The sequence below is a fragment of the Ochotona princeps genome, chromosome 22 (genome assembly GCF_030435755.1).
Source record: "Ochotona princeps isolate mOchPri1 chromosome 22, mOchPri1.hap1, whole genome shotgun sequence".
Lineage (NCBI taxonomy): Eukaryota > Metazoa > Chordata > Mammalia > Lagomorpha > Ochotonidae > Ochotona > Ochotona princeps.
This window is the reverse complement of record NC_080853.1, coordinates 28,498,573-28,515,112: the sequence shown is the minus strand read 5'-3', so window position 1 is coordinate 28,515,112 and position 16,540 is coordinate 28,498,573. Positions and strand designations below refer to the sequence as shown.

Genomic DNA, 16,540 nt, shown 5'->3' with positions numbered 1-16,540 from the left:
GATCTTTCTGCTCTTTTATCTCTTCTCACATTCTCTTGATGCATGTGTTGGTGTGCTGGGTGGTGCATCCAATCCCTTAGGCTTTGTTCACTTTTCTTCCTTTTAGTTTGTATTTTATTCCTCAGACTTTGTAATTTCTGTCTGCAGATTCATTGATCTTTTTTTCTAACTGCTTAATTCTGCTGAATCCCTTTATGAATTTTTCATTTCAGTTTTGGCACTTTTTAGTTCCCAAGTGTCTGGATTTTTAAAAATTCTGTTAGTGAGTATTTTTATCCTGTTTGTACATTCATTTCTTGTTCCTTTTTCTAATCCACATGTCTTGAGGCTTTTTCAAATTATTTCCAAAGATGAGTTCTTACTCTTAAGTTTAATTATTATTGTCTGTTCATAGCTTGTGTTGAAGTTCAAGTTTTTATGAATTTCCTCAAGAGTCCATCCTTGCTTTTGCAGTTGGCACTGTGCTTGGGGATTTGTTAACTGTTGTAGGAATCAGAGATGTTCTCTGTTTTTTTTTATTCCTTTAAACAATAAAAGATTTATTTTTACTTGAAGAATTCACACAGAAGAGAGACACAGAGAGAAGGTCTTCCATTCACTGGTTTACTCCCCAAATGGCCACAATGACCAGAGCTGAGCTGCACCTAAGCCCAGAGCCAGGAGGGTCTCCCATATAGGTGCAGGGTCCCAAGGCTTTGGACCACCCTATACTGCTTTCCCAGGCCATAAGCAGGGAGCTTGATCAGATGTAGAACAGTTGGGGCATGGACCAGTACCAATATGCAGTGATGATGCTACAGGGTGGAGGATTAGCCTGTTGAGCAATAGTGCTGGCCCTTCTGTTTTTTTTTTTTTTTTTTTTTTTTTTTTAATGCTTGTGCTTAGCTCTGAGTCTTAAAGGTCCTCACATTCACTCCTCAAGATCATGCTTCTGGGTGGCCCAAAGTCTTCACCCAGCATCATTGGCGCCCAGGCCACTCAACCCAAGACCCACTGCCCGAGACCATGCCCTTGGAACAAGCTGACCCACCTACTCTGAGCACCTGGCAGGCTGATAGGCCTGAGTCTCCAGACCCAAGCCCTGCCACCCAGGACCCTGCCGCTGGGACAAGCCTACCACCTGTCACTGAGCTTGTGTCAGGCCTCTGGACCTCCGGATCCAAGCCCTGCCACCTGGGACCACTGGTTGATGCTCATGAAATTTTTATTAAGCCAATTACAATGATTCATAGTAGTAGACTAGTGTCTAATTATCACTACAAGTAAGAAGTTCTTCTATACATCAGCTGGGAGAACTGTGACTATCATCAAACTTCTAGAGAAACTGTAAATGGTTTTTTCAGGTTCTTGCCAATTTCTGAGAAGTTAAATGAGAAGGATATATTAGAATTAAAGATGCACAGTATTTTTGTTGTTTTGGAATTCAGTTTCTGTGTTGCAGTGTTTATGACTCCCCACACCTTAAATTGATGTGTAGCCTAATCAAGATATTGGTTATTTTTAAGAAATGTAATTACATTTTTAGGCTCTCATGACCTCTAGTATTGGGGAAGGTGAGTGACTGGATGTTTTAAACTTTGAAGGGACATTTTGAAACCTCAATTCAAAATTATGGGAGTTTGATTTCAGTACAGTGTAAGAAAATTTCTAGAAAATAGTTGTTTTCTAGTAGCATAAACAATAGACTCTGATAGTACATATTCTGTCTTGGAAGTACATATTTGGAGAGTTTCTGGGTAGAAATCAGTTACACATGGTATGTGCAGTTTCTTCACTGGTTGGTGGTTGAGCAAGTTTCTTGTTTTTCCTCACTATTGAGATGCTTAATCTAAAACAGTTCAGTTTGTACTGTACGGTCTTTCCTTTTCTGAGCCCTAGTATATTTTAATACTACTTTCTGTTGGTTGTTGGAACACCAGTGAATTTTTTCCTTATATAAATCAGGTAACTAAATGCAGTAAGTACTCTAAGTCTTTTTTATTTTTTGAAACAATGATCGAAACAATGGGATGATGGGGCTTACGACATAGTACCTTTTCCTTGTAGATTTTACTTGCTAATTTTTATAACTTGATTTTCTTTGACAACATCCTCTGTTTCTTTTGCTAGTGAAAGGACCACTGTGAAATATATTAAATTCCTTGTTTCAACCTAAAACTTCATACATTTTTTAGACATTTGTTTATTTGAAAGGCATAGTGTGTGTGTGTGTGTGTGTGTGAGAGTGTGTGTGTGTGTGTAAGAGACAGAGAGAATGAGAAAGAGGAATGAGAGAGGGAGAAAGAGAATAAGAGACAGCAGAGAAAGCTCTTCCATTTACTGACTCATTCCCCAAAGGATGTCAAAGGCTGGGCTGGTCTGGGCCAAGCCAAGAACCAGGTTTTTGAACTGTGTTACCCCACTGGATAGCAGTGTTATTGTATTGCTTCCTATTTCTCAGTTATGTGCCAGTATGCCACTGCTATATTTATTGTAGTTTCTGTATGGATTTAATGATTTGCTTGGGAAAAAATGACCTTTAGCCTTCTGTTGAAAAAGATTTGATGGGTATTTTGATATATTTTTCCAGATTGATTTTGGGTTCTATCTTATAGAATATTCAGAGTTTTTGCTCATATTTAGTTATAATGTTCTGTTAGGTTCTGAAAAGTTGATATTCTTACAAAATTGATTGTTCTTATTCAAAAATTTCTCCTAAATATTATATGTGTATGTAATATATGCATATGGAGTAAGAACTACAATTACAGATGAGTATAAAATGGAAAGTGAATTTCCTTGGCTCAAATTTTTATTTATCATTAGTAAATCACATGTACTTAAGAAAATTATTTATATGTAAATATAGAACTTTCCCTTCCTTTAAAAAAGATTTTCAAAAATATTTATCTGGGAGGCAGAGAAAGACAGAGATCCCAATGCTCGTTCACTTCCTGAATGCCTTTAAGGGCGTGGCCAAAAGTAGGAGAGAGGAAAGCAGTCCCAGTCTCCCAGCCGAGTAGCAGGAACCCGAGTTCCTGAACTAGCCTCACTCCTTAACAGGGTTGTCCTCATTCGAATTCTGGAAGGAGAAGTTTGTACCACGTGTGGAAGCCTGCTGCTTTGAGCTAGATTTGAGTCATCTTGACGTGTGTGTGTGTGTGTATCTTTATGTGTGTTTAATTCAAAGGCAGAGTTAGACAAAGACAGATAAAGAGAGATGTTCAGTCTACTAATTGATTCCTCAAATGGCCACAGTGAGCAGCAGGGGCCCCCTATATGAGGTCATCTTTTGCATCCATAGGCACATTAGCAGGGAACTGGATCTCAAGTGGAGTAGCCAGGGCTCGAATTGAAACCGTTTGGGTTGCTTGCTTTGCGGGTGGTGGATGAACCACAATGCTAGCTCAGGCCTGTGTCTAATTACTAGGCTAAATGCCTGCCTGCACTCTCTGATTTTATATATACACTAAATCATGATCTAATATTCTTTTCTGTGTTGCCCACATTTGTTTTTAAATGCTTTCTCATTTCTCAGTGTGTGGAAATACTGTGACCTCATGAATTCCGTATTGATTGACATTTTAAAAATGTTTTAATGAATTTAGCTAATATTACATAGAATATACTTGCATACAAAATTTACATTTCTTTATGCATTTATATCCTGAAGAATAATGTTTAGCTATGGAATTGCTAGGCCAAAAGTTAAACCTGTTTCAAAATCAGAGATGTTTTTAGTTTCTGTTTTAAAAATGTTGAGCCAATATGATATTCCCACTTTTATTGTATGCATATTTCCTGATACCAACACTGGATTTTATTAGCTGCATGTTTTATCACCATCCTAATTTTTGTGGTTTTTACTCATTTTTTATAAATTTAAGAGCATAATATATTAAAAGTTTGCTAAAATTTTTCTATCAACTCTTTAATTCATATTTCAGGAAAATAGAATGGTAAGATAGTATAGATGAATGAACAAATTCATTTTTGTAATACATCATTCAGGCAGCAGAGTGTAGTGATTCAATAATGAATGACACAATTTCTGCCTTTTTGAATTCTGCATGTTATTTAATAGCTTTTGCTTGTCTGCCCAGCTGAGATTTATTGGTATTAACATTTTAATCATCTCCAGTGCTTAGCTAATATCTGTATTCTCTCAAAAATATAACTTCTGTTAAGGAGTATTGCATTTGAATAGCTGCCTGTATTTAAGTATAGCTTGAAATGTGTAAAAGCCTTCACTACATTTATACATTCCTTCAAAATATAGATGAATTATGAGCAATACAAACATAATTAAAAGTGTGTAGAATTTTCTGTTTGGTGAAAATTGAAATAATATGTGAAATTAATACATTTTAAGGTTTTAAAAATATTTTAGTAACAAAGTTATCCTATTAAGTATTTAGTAGGATCAGTGGTTTTCATTAAGAAGTTTTTCAAGCATTAATCTGTTTATTTTTTCATACCTTCTTCCAGTAGGTTAAGAAAGTAAAAATGTCTCCCAAGTACTGATTTATAGGAGAATGCTTATAAGCAGCGCACAGGAAGTTCACCTTCTAGAGTTTCATTCAGTAGTCTGCTTAAATGCAATTTTAACCCTTATTTTAAGCTAGGTGCAATAATTTAGTACAGTTAACAATGTAGTTATTGAACTACTGAATGAGTTTCCATTGTCACCTGTGGTTTTAGTCAAATACACATTTTCACAATGGACAAGTACATACAAATGTTAGTAAAACATTAGTTTAAATGCTAGCCCCCCCTTTTTAAGATTTATTATATTTTTACTGGATAGGCAGACTTACAGAGAGAAAAAGAGATGGAGAAGAAGATCTTCCATGCATTCATTCATTCCCCAAGTAGCTGTGACAGCCAGAACTGAGCTGATATGAGGCCAGGAGCCAGGAGCTGCTTCTGGGTCTCCCCTGCAGTTGCAGGGTCCCAAGGTTTTGGGTCTTCCTCGATTGGTTTCCCAGGCTTCAAGTAGGGAACTGGATGGGAAGTGAACAGCTGGCACATGAACTGGTACCCATATGGGATCCCAGCGCCTGCCCTGCAAGGACTTTAGCCACTAGGCTACCACATTGTGCCCCTGTCATAAGCTTTTTAAACAATCCCATTCCTGCACTGAAACTATTTACTTTTAGAAGCTTTAATCTAATCTGGGGAAATGAATTTTTTAAAATTTAATTTAATTTTTAATATTGTTTACATAGTTCAGAGGGATGCATGCGCATGTGGATCTCCGATTATGGTGGGGAAGGTTGAGGTATGGAGAAAGATGGGTGGGACAAATGTGTCAGATTTGGTTTCTTCTGTGTCTGCAGCAGGGCAAGGAGAGGGACAGCACTCAGGGACAGGGAACAGTAATTGGGAATGGGGGACAGCACTCAGGGACAGGGAACAGTAATTGGAAATGGGGGCAGCACTCAGGGACAGGGAACAGTAATTGGGAATGGGGGACAGCACTCAGGGACAGGGAACAGTAATTGGGAATGGGGGACAGCACTCAGGGACAGGGAACAGTAATTGGGAATGGGGGACAGCACTCAGGGATGGGGGAACAGTAATTGGGAATGGGGGACAGCACTCAGGGACAGGGAACAGTAACTGGGAATGGGGGACAGCACTCAGGGATGGGGGATGGTCCCTTGATGCCTTAGAGGCCCCGATGTGGGAGGAATGTTCCAAGGGTGTTACTTGAATGGTTTTGATAGTTCTTAGACATCATTGGCTTTCTTGTACCAAGGTCTGTTGGCTGCTCAGATGCACATTAGTGTGTCTCCTGTCCCGGGAGCATGTGGCAAAGCTTGGCCAGGAGAGTAGTCCTGCCTCTTCTGCTTTCTGTCTTCTGATGATGCAGTCTGTGTCCCTTGCTGGACTAGATAGGGTGACTGTTATGTGTTCCATGTGCATGCATCTGGGCATGCTGGTAGGTGCTGTGGTCCAGCCTGGCTGGCCTGGCCTGGCTTGCACCTCCCAGCCCGGGCTCTCGTGCTCACCATTGGGAGCTGTAGCTATTGGGGGAATCCCCAGAGTTCCCTACTAGGTCTGTTCTCAGTCCAAGATCTTGTGCATGTTAGTGGGTTCTTCAACCCAACCTTGCATGGCCTACCACAGTCTCAGATCTTTTTGGTGGGTATGGCACCCTAACCCAGCAGGGTATGGCCCACACTCTGTCCTGGCTCTCGTGTGTTCAGGTGGATGTTTTAGTTGGCCCAGCACACACAAACGCTGAGGAGTACTGCAGCCCTACCTAGGTTGGCCTGCTCCCAGCTCTGGCTATTGTGCTCTCCAGTGGAATTCTCCCAGAGGAATTCTCTAAGTTTCCTTACCAGGCCTACTCCCAGCATACTGGCAGGTGCTACAGCTCTGCTTGGAATAGTCTACCCTCAGTCCTGGTCTTTACGCGTGATGACTGGTGCTGCAGCCTGGCTCAGCCTGGCCCCCTCCCAGCCCTGTCTCCTGCGAGTGTCAGGTGAGTTCTGTGATCCAGCTTGGTCCAGTCTGTCATCACTTCCAGGACTCTCTTCAAACGTGTGGGTGCTGCAGTGTCACAGAGGTTAACCTACAAGTTACCTATTGAATCTGCCACCAAATCTTGTCATGTTCTTTTGGGTGCTGTGGCCCAGCCTGGCATGGCCCACCCCTGCTGCAGTGTTTGCCAGTGGGTGTTGCAGCCAGGCATGCCCCCCAGCCTCCAGATTTTGTATGTGCCAGTATATGCCAGGCAATGCTATTTATCCAGCCTAGGTGTCCCACAAGGAACGGTACCTTAGTCAGACCCAGACATACCCACCTGCCGGTTTTCCCTCTCTACACCACTCCACCTCAGCTCCTTTGCCTAGCTGCAAATGCAATGTCCTGCTCCTTGACATACCCCAGAAGTCATTCATCTACTTTCAAACATACCCTCAGTTGCTCCCACTCCAATACATCCCCAGGCCCCTTCCCTGCAGCCCCACCACTTGGGGTCCAGGGTAGCGTGTCCTGGCCTGGTGCTCCCAGCCTTCCACACATGTCTAAAGTATGTATAAACTAGGCAGCTATGCTGGCACACTGTTATAGTTAGCACAGATTTGGCATTAAGGAGACCCAGAGTGTCTGTCGGTTATTGGATGCTTTTTTTCCAGCGGTGTTAACACTTCCCTAGGTTACAAGGCAACCTAGGCAGTTGCCTACAGCTGTGGAGATCAGTGGGTTTTAAAATGCTTGTTTTCTATCTCATTAATTTATTTTTCTCAAGTTTTGTTTGTTTATTTTTAAGTATTTAAATGTACTTGAAAGGCAGATTTTGTAGAGATGGGAAGAAATAGAAGAGATCCAATTGCTAGTTTACTCCCTACATCTCCATGATGGCTGTTGTTGAGAGGACCTGAAGCCAGGAGCCAGGAGCTTCCTGTGGGTCTCCCACATAGGTTCAGGGGCCCAAGGACTTGAGCCATCATCTACTGCCTCCAGGTTATTAGCAGGGAGCTAGATTGGAAGTAGAGCAACTAGGACAGAAACTGTATGGGATGCTGTACCTCAGTAGTAGGATTAGCGTGCTACACCACGATGCTGGCAACACAGATTTTTTTGTTGTTGTTAAGAAGGAATGATAGAGACATTTTAAGGCAGAATGAATGAGAGTTCTCCACTTGCTAGTTCACTGCTGGTAGCAGAAGTGGTTGCCTGAAACCTGCCATGTGAGTGGCAGGAACCCCTTCTGCTTACCTCCCACGTTCATTAGGGTGATGATGGATCGCAGGTAGAGGCAGGACACTATCACAAGCACTGTGATCAGGGATACTGGCATCCCCAACAGCTGCTTAAGTAGGTGAGTCAAAATGCCTACCCACTGGCCATTCTTTTTTCATTGCATTGCTATTCTTATTTTAAAATGTAAGTGGTTTTCAACAGCGACTTGTAAGAGTTACAACATTCTGGGCCCGGCACAGTAGCCTAGTGGCTAACGTCCTCGCCTCGCACATGCTGGGATCCCATGTGGACACCTGTTCTAATCCCGGGACCCTCTTCCCATCCAGCTCCCTGCTTGTGGCCTGGGAGGGCAGTCGAGGACGGCCCAAAGCCTTGGGACTCTGCACCCATATGGGAGACCTGGAAGAAGTTCCAGGTTCCCGGCTTCGGATTGGCGCAGCACCGGCCGTTGCGCTCACTTGGGGAGTGAATCATCGGATGAAATATCTTCCTCTCTGTCTCTCCTCCTCTGTGTATATCTGACTTTGTAATAAAAATAATAAATAAATCTTTAAGAAAAAAGTTGTAGTTCCATTTATTTATTTTTTAATTTATCTGGTAACTATTATTTAAGTTGGTGGGTAGACCACATATAACATGAACTGTAATTTTGCAATAATAAATTCTTTGAACTTGCTTTATTTATTTTGAACATGAGTAAATGAAATCAGATTTTTGGATGTGACGCAGTGGCTCAGTTGGCTGATCTTCCCCTGTCAAGTATCTAGCGTCTTAGTTAGAAATGAGTCAGCATATGAAAAAAATCAAAGTACTGTATGGCACAAGAAAATCCAGGAGGATGACCTGTTTAAGATTATAAGGTATATCTCATAAGGTGTATCTCTTTTTTTTCCATGGAGGAGGGGGTTTAATTGTCCAATGTCAGAGTAGTAACATGTGAGTATAATTATAGAGGTATGAAGTGGTGTTCTTAATCCAGCCCCGTCCTTTTTATGAGGAGATGAATGTGACCTTTGACCTCAGTATGCCACATCTGCTGTACGTTTCTGAATGCTCAACCATCATTCAGGATGCATCTGTAATGGTTGAAGACGTGCTGGAAGATGGCATGGGAGAGAATACCTGAGGATCCTTGCCTGGGACAATCTTGTTATGGACAAACAATCTTGCAGGTATTATTTCTACTATATGTTTTACCTGGTTGCTGTGGTTTTATTGGATAAAATTGTTCTTTTTTTTTTGGCAAACTGAGTAGTGGGTGAAGTGGAAGGCTGGTAGTGATGGGAGGGTTGAGGTGGAACAGTAATTTTCTTTTCCAAGGATGATAGAATAGTTGGGAAAGGTCTTTGGCATCTTCTCTGTCTTATTTTTTTCTCTTCCTGAACATCTTTTACTGTCTTCTTCCTAATAAAGGAATTTATATCAGTTAAATTGCACTTTTACTTACATGATAGTCAGATTTGCCAGAAACACTTAAGTACATAGATGCTGATGATATTAGGAGTCAATAACTCTTAGAAACCAATGAAAAATATTTAGAAATATGAGTTATATAGAATTTGAATTATTTTGAATACTTGCTTGAACTTATTTGTAATTAACTTGTTAATTATTTCACCACTTGGCTTGTGGATTCAGGCCCTAAAATGCTTAACACTACTACTATGCCTTTTAATTGTTATTTAACTAGAACTTCTTATGTCCAAATTCTTGATTTTTCTCTAGAGTAGCACACACTTGATGGCCAACAGCTCAGAGAATGGATTCTGGGGTAGTAATAGTTTTTTGCAGTTTAAAAATATTACAAAAACAGTTTTTCAACAAATCATATGTCAGGTTGTTTTTCAAGAGATATTATAGAAATGCTGTTAAAGCATTTGAAATGAGATCCTCAGTTGTATTTCTGATAACTGATGTTTCTGTTTTGTTGTTTCAATGGCAGTGTAAGAAGTATGCATGAATATTGGTAAGTTGTTTTGAAACTTAGAGGAGATGGAACTATCACTGTAACAGTTTAATTGTCAGCAAATAAAGATACGTGAATATGAAAGTAGCCAAGGTAAAATAAGTAAAATGAAAGGATGTACTGGTAGAAGTTTTTAAAATTTTCTGCTTTGGTTTTTAGTTTCAGAGAAAATACGAAATGTTACACTTAAGAGAGAATTTTGTGTTATTTCTGTTTTTCTTTTTGTAGCTTGAGCGCTAGCAGAAAGAGTCCTTTTATCCCATCATGTCTTCCAGTCCATTTTGAATCAAGAAAGGCTCACTGAAGACTCCTTTGAGAAGAGTCTGTTTTGAAGATGGAAAAAGAAACACTGTTTGAGAGAAGGCAAACACTCAATCAGAATGAAAGAAATGTGAATTTTTGAAATGTATGTTACTCCGGAGAGCTTCCTAGCTTGACTATAGAGAACTGAGAAGGAAGCAAATTAAGGGATGACTGAACTTGGTAGTTCTTAATGGAAAACCTTCCATTGTAGAGAAACAGTTGATCTTTCAGTCCCAGAACTATCCCTGGGGTGTGCAGTTGTTATGAACTCTTCTCAAATTCAGACTCATCCATTTGTCTTCTGTGAATGATGGCTTTGTGTGTGTGTGTGTGTGTTTAATTTCAGCTGAGCTTCCAAAGCTGGATAAAAATATATAGTGTCTGCCAAAACCTGAAACGTGTGGTCCATTTATTTATCATGAGAGCTTTGTAATGTACGCTTCTTTGTATTGTTCCCTTCTTTTTGAGTATTCTGTAGTACTAAAAACACCAGTCATTAAAGTTTTGTTAAACAGTGGTTTTTCAAAATGAAATATGAGTTGTATCTGTACTGTGGTTAATTCTCCAAGTTGATATCTAAGATAGCTTGATAGATTTTGTGTTTTACATTGAAATAACTGCTGTTGTGTGTAGTAAAATGATTTTGTTTTTCTTGAGTTTTTGACACATCTTAATATTATTGCACATGTCAAAATAAACCTTTAGGGCCCTGTGTGATGGCTCAGTGACTGAATCCTGGCCTAGTAGATGCCGGCATCCCATGTGGGTGCCAATTTGTGTCCCAGATGCTCTGTATCCTTCCAACGCCCTGTGTGTAGCCTGGGAAAGCAGTGTAGGATGGTATTTGGGACCCTGCCTCTATGTGGGAAATCTGAAAGAAGTTCCTGGCTCCTGGGTTTGGATTGGCTCAGCTCTAGCCATTACAGTAATTTGGGGAGTGAACCAGTGGATATAGGATCTTTCTATCTCTGCATAAAATCTGATCTGCCTTTTCAATAAAAACAATAAATAAATCTACAAAACAAAATGAAAGCAAAATAAACATTCAAATAGCAAAGTATTATATCAAGGATATTGTTTTTTTTAATTAATTTTCTGATTGCTTAGTCTTATTTTAAGGATTTAGAGAGCAATTTGTGATTCGTTTTGAACATAACACCATTCTAATAAGAAATTTGCTCTCAGACTTCTCTCTCAAGAAGATTTCTTGCCTAAAGTTCCTTTCTTTAAAGATTGATTTATTTATGTGTTTGAAAGGCATCCTTAGGAAGAAATAGAGATCTTCTGTCTGTTGATTTGCTCTTACAAATGACCATAGAGGCCAGAGATGGGCTGGTCTGAAGACTGGAGCTTCTTGGTCTCCCACCTGTGTGCAGGGGGGCCGAGCCCTTCAGCCACCTTCTACTGCTTCCCCTTAGCTGTATCAGAAGTGGAGCAGCCAGGACTAGAAGCTGCACCCCTATGGGATGCTAGTGCCACGGTACCATTCAGGCTACAGCATAGCATTGACCAGGAGAGTCCCTTTCCTGCAATTGATTCTCTTATGAATGTAAGGTAGGGTGAGGGTGAGTGACTATAAGGCTGTGATTTTTTTTTTTCCATCTCACGAGGTAAATTGTACAATTCTGTTTATCCTTGCTTTGGTTGGCAAACTGGAATAACATTTGTGCATGTAGAGTAGATGGAGTATGAGCATAGTAGAGCTTCTAAGTGATTTCTCTACCTGTTGACATGAAGGAATGTCCGTGACTAATGAGAACAAGGATGTTATAATTCATGAAGATCTCTAGCTTTAGATCTATCTCTGGATATCTAAAGATAGAGATATAGTTCATGAATAGATATATATTTCTATATACATTTACATCTCTCTGTATTTCCACATACATCTGTACCTATACACAGACATACATAAACACATATAAATGTATATATAAATGTATCTATACCTATCTTTCCATACATTTGTAAATGTCTATATATAGATATGTAGTCATATGTGTTTAAGTATCTATATTTCTATATAAATATATATCTGACCCTGAAGTGAAGAAAGGTATACTTATCTCAGTATATGAGAAGAGGTTTAAAGAAGGAACATGGGCTTTGTTATTTTCATATTTTTTGTATTACTGTTTTGGTTTCAGTGTAAATATTTTAGGTACACTTAAATAAGAGACTGATATAATTATGATTTCTTATGAAGGACTACACTATTGTAACAAAATGGGAAAAATGTGACAGGGGTTGGGGGCTTTGGGGGGCAATCTCAGCCTATACAGAATTTTACCACATAATTCAAAATTCAAAATAAAAATATATTTAAAAAAGAAAATATTACTTTATATTTGGGGGGCATTTAGGAAAGGTGGGAAAAAACATGTAGCGGTTGTTGCTTTTTTCTATAATAACTCTAGAAAATAATACTTGAGTAATCAGTGGTTTTCATAATTTGTTCTTAACTGTGGAATGAATTAAGAAGTAGTTATTAATGATTGTAATCCATGGGTATACATTTGCAATTTAATCTGCTTTTTCTTCACCTTAGTACTTTAATGGTTGAGATATTAAATCGTCCAACAAAATTCAGTTAAATTTAGTTGTAGCTCTCATCTCCACCTGTTTTTTTCACTTCTTTTAGAAAGTACGAGAGAGATGCCCAACAATATAGAGGAGGAAAATAGGAAGAGAGAGAACATTTGGACTAACGTTAGTGATTGATTCTTCTTGGCTTAGCTGTGGAAACATAGTTTAAAAGAAAAAAAATTGAGAGCCTCTATTTACTTAGCTATTAAAAAATAGTTTGGGGTTTCTGGACCCAGTGGTGTGGCCTGGTGATTTAAGTCACCACCTATTATATTGCTACCCCATATGGGTGCCAGTTCTAGACCCAGCTGCCTCTGCTCAAATCAGGCTCTCTGCCAGGAGACCCAGGAATACAGCAGAAGATGATTGAGGGGTTGTGACCCCCTGTCTCTCACTTGAGTAACCCAGATGGAATTCAAGGTTTCTGGCTTCTATCTGTCCCATCCCTACCAACTGAGGCTGTTTAGGGTATGAAGCAGTGGGTGGAAGATCTTTCTGTCTCTTCTTCTTCTGTAACTCTGCCTTTCAAATAAGAAAAAAAAAAAAAAATCTGAGCCTATAAATGCCGAGGGCCTGGAAATTACATAACCAGGAATACCTGAATAGAAACATGTGCGGGTATCTTTCCTCTTGAAGGCAGGGGGTTCAAATAGGCATTTAGATGCACAGCTGGGCATCTGTTTACTTAACTAAATAGGCATTTAGTTAAGTAGACAATTGGGATATTATTCTTTAAGGTTGATTACTGCTACATAATGGAAATTACTGCAGTAGCAAGTAGTTATTTATCTTACATTGTTAGCATCCTGAGGTCATAGCATAAAAGTTTTCAATTACCACAATTTAAAATATAGCAAAGTAACAACTGATAAACTTGGTAGTATCAGGAAATAATTGCTATTAGTATTGCAATGTTAGTTTTATCTTGTTATGCGAATGGAATTGTATGTATAACTAAAAATATCCGTAATTTGAGAAAAACTTTCCTTTGGTAGAGTATAAGCAAGGAGATATAGAAAAATATTTAACAAACTTAAGGTTTAGTAAGTGTACTTTCACTGGTAAATAAATAGTTCTGGAGTTTTCTAACAGCTTACAGCTGAGTTGCTTTTATTAAGATTTATTTTTATTTGAAAGTCAGATAAACAGAGAAGGAGAGACAGACAGATCCTCCGTCTGCTGACTAACCCCCAAGGGACTGCAATGGCCAGAGCTGTACTGATCCGAAGCCAGCAGCCAGGAGCCTCCTCCGGGTCTCCCATGTGGATGCAGGGTTCCAAGACTTTGGTCAGTCCTTGACTGCTTTCCCAGGCCAGAAGCAGGGAGCTGGATGGGAAGCAAGGATGCTGGATTAGAACCAGCATTCATATGGGATCCCGGTGTGCGCAAGGTGAGGACCCTAGTCACTAGGTTATCATTTTAATCTAGTCAAAACTGAAGTCATTGTCTTTGAAAGTATTTTTTGGAAAGTCGCAGTTGCAGAGAGGCAGCAAGGAGAGTACAAGTGAATGCTCCCATTTGCTGGTTTGCTCTTCAGATGTTTGGAGTTGCTTGTGATTGAGCTTGATTGAAGCCTGGAGCTGGGACTCAACCCAGGTTTCCCAAGTGGGTGGTAGAGACCAACATAGGCCATTACCCGATGCTTCTCCTGATGTATGCTAGCAGGATTCGCTGGGAATCAGAAAACCCAAATCCAGTTACTCCTTCCTGAGATGTGAGTATCTGAGCTGAGTGCTGTTTACCATTTGTTGTTTTCTAAGGCTGATCACATTTTGCTATGACTTTGGGGAATGATTTACATGTATCTTGCTGTCCCAAGTATTGGACTGTTGTCCAATAATAATTCTGTTTAGTAGACCCTAAGTTATGCATGTTTATAGTGTCCTGATTTTCAAACCTTCATCTAAACATTTCTTACTGGGATAATAATGGCAGCCTGAGAATGTCAAGTCCTGCTTCATTGATTAAAAAAACAAAAGGGATCTCATTCTTACAGGGACCATTTTCAGTGCAAATTTGGCTAGGTTTACCAACATCTTCCATCTCTTCTACAAATCTTTTGTTTGGAAAAGGAATAAACTCATACAAAGGGCCTCTTATGTTTCCTGAAAGTCTTTGTAAGCAGTAACCGAGGTTCACCCTACTACACCCTTAAACATTCTTTGACAAGTTGCAACTTGGTTACATTTGCAAAAGGAGGATGAGCATAGTGGTCTATCTTAATAGAAGTGTTATGGGGACTTTTTCTATGTGAAATTAATTTGCCTGGCATATAGTGTTAGCCACTGTTAACTATTCCTTCTCTAGTCTCACTTCTCTCTACCGTTCTTCCTGTTTATAGAATTTTCCAAGAACACTTTGCAGTGTGACTGCTTACTTTTCTACCTCCTCCACTACATTCATAGTATCTAGAATATTTTACATACTATTCCCAGTGTCATACTGTTATGCTTTGTAATTGGTAGGTCTTAAATATTTGTGGAAAGCATAGTTCTGGTGGGTCTTAAGAGACTAGAAAAGTATATGAGATGTGTAATCAGGGGCTGTCGTTATGGCACATAGGGTTGATCTGTTGTCTGTGAGCTGGCTACCAGGCCAAATGTCCGTTCAAGTCCTAGTTACTCTGCTACTGATCCTCTGGGAAGGTAATGGAGGCTGGCACAAGTGATTGGGCCCCCTGCCACCTGCATGGGAGACCTGGCTGTATCCTGGCCTCTGATTCAGCCTGACCCAGGCCAGGCCTTTTGGAGAGTGAAACAGTGGAAGGAATATCTGTCTTTACCTGTCACTCTTTCAAATAAATAGATTATTTTAAAAATATATTGAAAAAATATTCTTTACCTTAGGTAGGCTTATGAATAGTTAAAATGATTTTTTTTTTTGAGAGCCAGGGATACACAAATGGAACTTCCATCTGCTGGTTTGCTTCTCAAATGCTTGCAGTAGCTGTGGTTGGGCTGAGGCTTAAGCTGAGGGCACAGCTTGGTGGCATGAATCCAAGTATGTGAGTCTTCAGTGTCACTTCCTTGGATTCACGTTAGTTGGAAGCTACCCAGGAACCAGAGCTGGGAATTGAACACATGCAACCTGCTATGGGGTACAGGCATCTTAATCACCTGGCTGAACACTTGCTCTACTAAATAACATTTTAAAGCAATGTTTTGTGAGCATACTAACTATTAAAAAGTGCTCAATAAATGATTCATTAGTCAATTTTAAATTGGAGTAGGAATATAAATATGAATGATGGTGTTAGGAACAAAATAGAGTTGTTGCTGGAAATTTTATCAATTTTTGTATTCTGTTTCTATTACCTTTGAGAAGGAAATTCTGGACAGTATATCTTCAGAGCCTGGCAGTCCTTTTTATTTTTTAACCGTTTATGGGTGTTTGCCATGTTCTTCTTTCTGTGTCTCTCTTCTCAGTAAACTTCATTTTGGTTCTCCTTGTCACCATTAAAACAGCAATATATGTAGCACCCAGAAAAGGAAAGAAACAAGAGTCTTTCTTTTTTCTTTGCTGAATAATAAGTACTATTTAGATGGATTTAATCTCATTTTATTGTTGAAATACTAGAACGTCCTTTGTTAACCACTAGTTTTGGTTGATTACCTGTTAAAATTGCCACTAATCTTTAGTTTTGTTATTTACTCAGGATCACTTTGTCCTCGTTTAGTAAGGTAAGCAAACAAAATGATTTGTAAATTATGTCTCAATAAAGCTGTTGAAAAATAAGCTGAAACAATCTGTCTTTAACATTACTAGAGAATCACTACTGGATTATTAAGTAGGAATGTTTAGTTTATCTTTCATATTTGTTTACTTGCATACTTTTGCTAGCTAAGTACAGGAAAAAATGCTTGCATTGCTTCTCTGTCTACTCTGACCTGCTCACCAATAGGAAATACTAATCTCTTCCATTACAACTATTGGTTTTCATTTATTACTTAATTCAACTAACATTTTAAAAGCTTCCCTCACTTTACCTCAAAT

The 16,540-nt window shown here is 39.3% G+C and overlaps 1 protein-coding gene across 1 annotated transcript in view; it reads left to right on the top strand.

Annotated features, from left to right (window-relative positions):
• Positions 1–16,540, top strand: part of MACROD2 (mono-ADP ribosylhydrolase 2) — a 1,523,237-nt gene that overhangs the window by 14,133 nt on the left and 1,492,564 nt on the right. The gene's annotated exons all lie outside the window — the stretch shown is intronic.